This window comes from Procambarus clarkii, chromosome 23 (assembly GCF_040958095.1).
Source record: "Procambarus clarkii isolate CNS0578487 chromosome 23, FALCON_Pclarkii_2.0, whole genome shotgun sequence".
NCBI classification, from domain to species: Eukaryota; Metazoa; Arthropoda; class Malacostraca; order Decapoda; family Cambaridae; genus Procambarus; species Procambarus clarkii.
In genome coordinates, this window is record NC_091172.1 from 23,137,325 (window position 1) to 23,144,230 (window position 6,906).

Consider the following 6,906-nt stretch of genomic DNA (forward strand, 5'->3'; position numbering starts at 1 on the left):
GACTTGTCCCCCTCCCCCCATGTGCTACATGTCACTCATTCCTCTGTTATTAGGTCCAGTCCATAGTTATTAGGAAGAGGTCACTTTGCATTGTAGGTTTTCTGTTTTGCAGCAGGCCAGGTTGTGTGCCAGGTACTCCTCTTAATATATATATACTGTATAATAACAAATACCCTGTATATACAGTATAGTATAACTCATAATGTTAACTTACTTGTGTTCTTACCAGATTACGTCACATAAGTAACTCGGTCATGGAGCTGCTGTGGAAAGTGATGGTAGCTGTCGGCCTTGTTACTGCAGCTTTAATTGTTATGTATTCCAGGTATTGTTTATTATTACTGAGTTTATTATGATGTAAGGCATGGGGAACCTTTGACCTGCTGTGTGTTTGGGAGTCCTGCCACAGTTATCATATTTTGTTTTGCATTTTACATGTCAATTATGTAAAGATATGACATTAAACAAAATTTATTTACCAGGAATTGTTATAACTTCCTTAAATCTTAAAGGCTGATTATTGTTAAATGACATTCTCTGTAGGGGCACTAGTCAGCAACATATGACAGTTTTGGTGCCAGTGTTGGAACAGCATGCCGAGTTGCCAATAGACATCTTTGATATTGCCCTGCAGTTACTTTCCACTATGGTACTCGTAAAGTCAGGATGCTAAAGCTACATAGTCTTTTAGGCTTGGTGCTTTCTTTTGATAATTATTTACGATTTAGAGTACAGCACATTAGTGTCGGTTCACAAATTAGACTTACGGGGTGGACCTTGATCTGAATCACTCGGAGATCCAAATTACCAAAATTTCCATATGTAATGAGCATATATTTACAGCTCAAAGACAGCATCTTCATAAAATAAGTAGAACAAAATTACAGTGCAACCTCAATTCATAGAACTATGTGGGACCAACCCTGATTCATTGGAGTGAAGGATTCATTGCAATGCCTTCTAGAGTCTTCTGGAAGATGAATTTTTTTTGTTTTGATTTTAAGATGAAAAATACATTGCTTCAGCTGTTTCCTTCTAATGTTGCTTCTATGTACAAAAATCATTCAAAATATGATTGGAGGCATATTAGTTACTATTCATACACTAATATTTCCTATGCTCTGTGGTACAATGTCACTGAGGGAAATTTTCCCTCGGGTCAGGGTTTACTTCTCTGGGGTGTTTGGGATATGCTCCCTTTAGATGGCCTCGTCACTGGGGGTGGTCTTTGCCCTTAAGGTAAGCCAGTGGTCTGTGACTGTTTGTCTTCCCTGGGGCTGGGAGTGTCTTTGGCTGGTGGGGTTCAATGGGAGTTACACAACTAGCTATTCTATTAGCACATAGGGGCGCCAGTGTTTCTCCATAGTTGCCCATTTTCCGCTGCTTAGTTTTGGGTGCTGGGGTTTTGTGTTTTGTTTTTTTATTTTCTTATTTGATTCCTTTTTTCTGCACCCCTTTGACCTTTCCATTGGTTTCGGGTAGCTAGGTTGCCTGTTACCTGCAGGGACTTCTACCAGCATGGTATTCCCAGTGCCTGGGCTGCCTGTAGAGCGCATACCCTACAGACTCAGTTGTACTATGATTACTTCTTCTGAGTCTGCTCTTGCCTTGTGCAAATTTTAGGGTTATTCATTGCTTGTGTCACTTGGCGACGTTCATAAGTTCTGCCTCTGCCATGCTGCCTGTTGGGTCGGTGACACCTATGAATCAGTATCATGTGGAACTTTTTCTCCCCCATGTGTTTCAGATCACCTACTTCCCTGGTGAAGCTTAGAGGTTTCAGGCAATGACCACTTTATATTCCTAGTTTTCGATTTTACAGCGGTCTTGGTAGTGTGCTCGGTTGGATCTTCTGGATCTGCCTCGCTTAATGTTTAGGGACTCAGATTTGGAGGAGTTATTCAACTCGACCTTGGTTCCATCCACGCCACCTCTTCCTTCCCTGGTTGGCTGGCTGCACTCTTCTCCGACCTGCTTCCTGCTCCAAAGCATTTGAGGGCTTCAGTTTCAGAGCAGGGTTTAGCTCGGGATGTCACTTGAAGGTTCTGGGGTTTGCCCCTACCGACATGGGCTTATTGCTTAATGGGCAGTTGAGCTTTAAGATTCTTCTGAAACCTCCTATGTCTTCCCAGTTGACCACTTCTTTCGAAGCTTTTAGTTTCTCTTCCGGGTGGTGGGTATGGATGAGAGTTCTTCCCCGGGGGGGGGTCCTCTTCCGCAGTTCACGGGGCTCGGGGTAGTTGGATTGGAGCTCTTGGGTGTTCAACACACACTCTAGGTTGTTGCACTACCTGGTTGTTAAATGATTTGGCAGGTCATGTTCCAGGGAACATAGGATTAAGGAATTGCCTGTAATGCTGTGCATGCTAGTGGCTATACAAGAATGTAAGAACTCTTGTATATATAAATAAATAATTAAATAAATAAAGTGTTCAACCCATTTGGTTTTAACTATTGTTTCTAGTGTTTTGACCACCACACTTCTTTATGATTAGAGCCTATAATTTAGAGGCTCTTCTTGATTGCTATTTTTATAGATTAGTACTATGTTTGCCTTATATATCTGTAAGATTCCTGTGCACAAGGATGTCTGAAATATTAATTGGATTTAAATGCTCGGCTCAGTTGCACATTCTCGCTGTACCCAAGGTGAATGCCATCAGGTCCAGCTACTTTATTTCTTCCTAGCCCCTTGAGTAATTTTTCCACTTCGACTTAAGATTCTGCTATGTATTCAATGGCGTGCTCTGGAAATTGCCGTTGAGTCCGGCTCTCTGAAATCCTCATTTTGTACAAACACACTTTTTGCTGTTTTTTTTTTTTTTCACCCATTTTAGTGGTCCTCTCCCTTTTTTGTCTTTCTGTGGATCAGCATCTTATGCTGAATACCGACACCTAGTCTCATTTCACCATAGTGAAACCACTTTTATTGCTTTTGCCTCCACTTGTCAAGCTATGAAGCTTCATGCTCACTTCAAGAAGCATAGGCTTTGTTCTTTTGGCCCTGGTGGGCAGTTTTGTTGTTTGCAGCCTTCTCCTTTTCTCTGGTTAAGAATGAGTTGGTTTCCAGAGGGGTCCTTTGGTTATTGATTTGTGATTCAACCAGCCAGGGGTGCATCATTTATTACCTAAGGGTAGTTACAGGATGAGAGCGTCTAGTTACAGGTGTTAGCATTGCAGGTGGTGTCGAGTTGTGTCTAGATGCATGTGTCTGTCGCTATCTGCTAGCTACCCAGACTGCTTCACACGACTCGTTATGTGGGTCCCATTTCTCTGTGCTTAGCAAGAAGGTGCCACATTTTGGCTGTCTGGAAACCAGCATTTGATTTGTAATGAAACGCCTCATTCTGAGGGGTGGCTTTGGGGGCTCCCTGCCCGATAGTTCCATGGGTTTGCCTTATGACTGAAGGTTTGTTGACATGGGATCCAGCAGCTCCATTGGTACTTCGACCAGGTGATGGGAAGCAGTAGCTAAGAGGGTGGGTGTTAGCTAACTACTGGGTGGATTGTTTGCTGTGTTGTTTACTCTTTTGATCTTGCTGTTGTCTGTTATGCTTCACTACTTTTTGGGGGCTTGACTTCTCAGTGAAGGTGATCATGTATTCCTTGCTCTGTGTGCTTCTTTACGAGGACCAGGTTTTGGCCTACGATTCCCGGTAGGGTTTAAGTGATTCTCAGGGGCTGCTGTAACTTAATATTGTGGAGGAATCTCAGTGTGTTTAGCAACAAGGAGCCACTGAGGCTTCTACAAAAAGAGGCATGCAATGCTTTATTTTTATCTGAAAAGAACAAGATGAGTCAATTGCTGAAGATTTTAAGATTTATAATTTTATCAAATGGCATTTTGGTAGTACTGTAGTAAGAATGTTAATATTAACAATCCTTGTGAAAGAGCTAAAAGAGCAAAAAGTGTTAGGTTGAAAGGTTATATATAAAGGTTGAAACTGTTTGAAGACAATTTAATTTCCTGAAAATGCAATTATATAACACTTCCTTTTAACATGACAGAGTGTACCTGCTTTACCACACATGGAGTCAAGTGCTATTGGGTGCACTTGTGGGTGTATTACTTGGCTGTAGCTGGTTCACACTCACCCATCTGGTATTGACTCCAGTCTTCCCAGTTATTGCATCATGGTAGGTGACCTGTACTTCTCACATCTCTTCTGGGGAAGCCCCTTGTGGCTCCTACCTATCTGTTGACTACCTGCTGAAGATTCTGGGTCTTCCAGGACTTAATGTCCACACGGCCCGGTCTCTGACCAGGCCTCCTGGTTGCTGGTCTGATCCGCCAGGCTGTTTGATGCGGCTGCTCGCAGCCTGATGTACAAGTCACATGACTCATACATTTTGCCATGTTCTCCAGGTCACAGCCTGGTTTATCAGATATCCTTTGAAGGTGCTTGTTGAATTCTCTTTTGAACACTGCGAGAGGACGGCCAGTTATGTCCCGTATGTGTTGAGAGGGGGGGGGGGGGGGGAAGAGTGTTGAAAAGTCTTGGACCTTTAATGTTGATTGAGTTCTCTGTCTTCCTATTGTACCTCTGCTTTTCAGTGGAGCTATTTTGCACATCTTTCCTTACTTTCTGGACCCATGTGGTCTTATTTCTGTGTGCAGATTTGGAATCAGTTCTTATATTTTCCAAGTATAGATTATTATGCAACTCTCCCACCGATGCTCCACGGAATACAGATTTAACATTTTTAGGCAGTCCCAATAATTTAGAGGTTTTATTGAGTGTATTCTAACAATAAAGGACCTTTGCCATGTTCTCCAGGTCAGCAATTTCTCCAGCTTTGAATGGGGTTGTTATTGTGCAACAGTATTCCACTCTACAGAGCACTAATGTCGTAAAAAGTATTATCATTGGCGTGGCATCTCTTGTTTGGAAGGTTCCTGTTATCCAACCCTGTCATTTTTCTTGCAGCTGTGACAGCAACTTTGTTGTGTTCTTTAAAAGCAAGGTCTTCCAACATAATTGTTCCTAAAACCTTTACATAGTTTTTTCTTTCAATAGTAAGAATGGATTTTTTTATATATGGTTTCTGCTTTGATGTGTTCATTTTTTCTAAATAGAACAGTAATTGGGACTTATCCTCGTTAAACATCATGTTATTTTCTGTGACCCATTGAAAGGCATGATTAACTTCAGATTGGAGGTTTGCCATGTCCTCTATGTTGTCTACTCTCATGAAAATTAGTGTCATCTGCAAAGGATAATACAGTACTATGGTTTGTATCCTCGTCTATGCCCAATATGAGGATGAGGAAAAGTACAGGAGCAAGTAAAGAACCCTGGGAGAACTGAGCTTTTGACTGTGTGGATGATTCAGATTTTACTTGGTTGACTATTACACTCTGGGTTCTGTTTGTTAGGCAGTAAAAGATCCATCTACCTACTTTACCAGTAATTCCTTTTGTGCACATTGTGTGTGCAATAACACCATAGTCACAATTGTCAAATGCTTTTGCAAAAACTGTGTATATTATATCAGCTTTTTGTTTGTCTTTCATAGCATCTAGGGTCATGTTATAGTGGTCTAGCAATTGTAAAAGGCAAGTGTGCCCTATTCTGAATCCATATTGCCCAGGGTTATGTACACTGTTTCCTTGTGCTTTGTGATCTTACCTCTTAGCACCCTTTCAAAGATTTTAATGATGTACAATGTTAGGTCTATAATTTTGTTTGCATCAGCTTTACTACCACCTTTGTGAAGTGGCATGATCTCTCCTGTTTTAAGTATGTCAAGGATAACACCAGTATCTAGGCTTTGGCCTACTGACCAACTACTGGCCTAGTTGACCAGTATTGGAATTACTGGCAAAGTAGAGAAATGCATCTTTAACATTCTAATGAACAGAACCCAAAGTGTAATAGTCCACAAAGTAAAAATCCAGATCATCCATCGTGAAAAGTTTTGCCCTCCCCCCCCCCTATGGTACCGTACTTGCTCCAGTACTTTTTCTCATCCTCATGTCAGACATAGACAAGAATACAAACTATAGTACTGTATCATCATTTGCAGGTGACATTAGGATTTTCATGCGAGTAGACAATATAGGGGACACAGCAAACCTCCAGTTAATTGGGTATTTCAATGGGTAACTGATAATATGATGTTTAATGAAGATAAGTTAAAGCTCCTGTACTATGGAAAAACAAAAATATAAACACAGAAACCATATATAAAATGCAGTCAAATTATGCTATAGAATGAAAAAGCAATACAGTATAAGGGATCAAGGAGTAATCATGTAGGAAGATCTTTACTTTAAAAAATACAATAAAATAGCTGTCAAACTGCAAAAAAAAAAAAAAAAAAACAGGTTGGATAACAACCTTCCAAACAAGGGATGCCATACCTGCCATACCAATGATAACACTTTTAAAGACACAAGTGCTCTCTTGGGTGGAATATTGTTGGACATTAACAGCCCCATTTAATGCCAGAGAATTGCTAACCTGGAGAGTGTGCAAATATCCTTTACTACTAGAGAGGATCTAGTGTAAGAGTTTACTTGTGTACATTGTGTTTACAAAGTGTACAAAGAGTGTACACTGTACCAGGTGACCAGGCCTCCATGGGTCGTTGATCCCCAGAAGCCACACAAGGTAGACACCCTTTATATTTCTCTATAAAATGTCTAAATTATTGGGACAATTGAAAGTTTTAAATCTGTATTCTCTAGAGCGTACACGAGAGGGGTACTTTATAATTTACACATGGAAAATATTGGAGGTAGTGGTTCCAAATCTACAAATGGAAATAACATCACAGGAAACCAGTAGGCATGGCAAGATGTACAAAATAGCCCCATTGAAATGCATAGGTGCAATAGATACACTGAGAGAAAACTCTATCAACATCAAAGCCCAAGACTTTTCAACACACTCCCACTACACA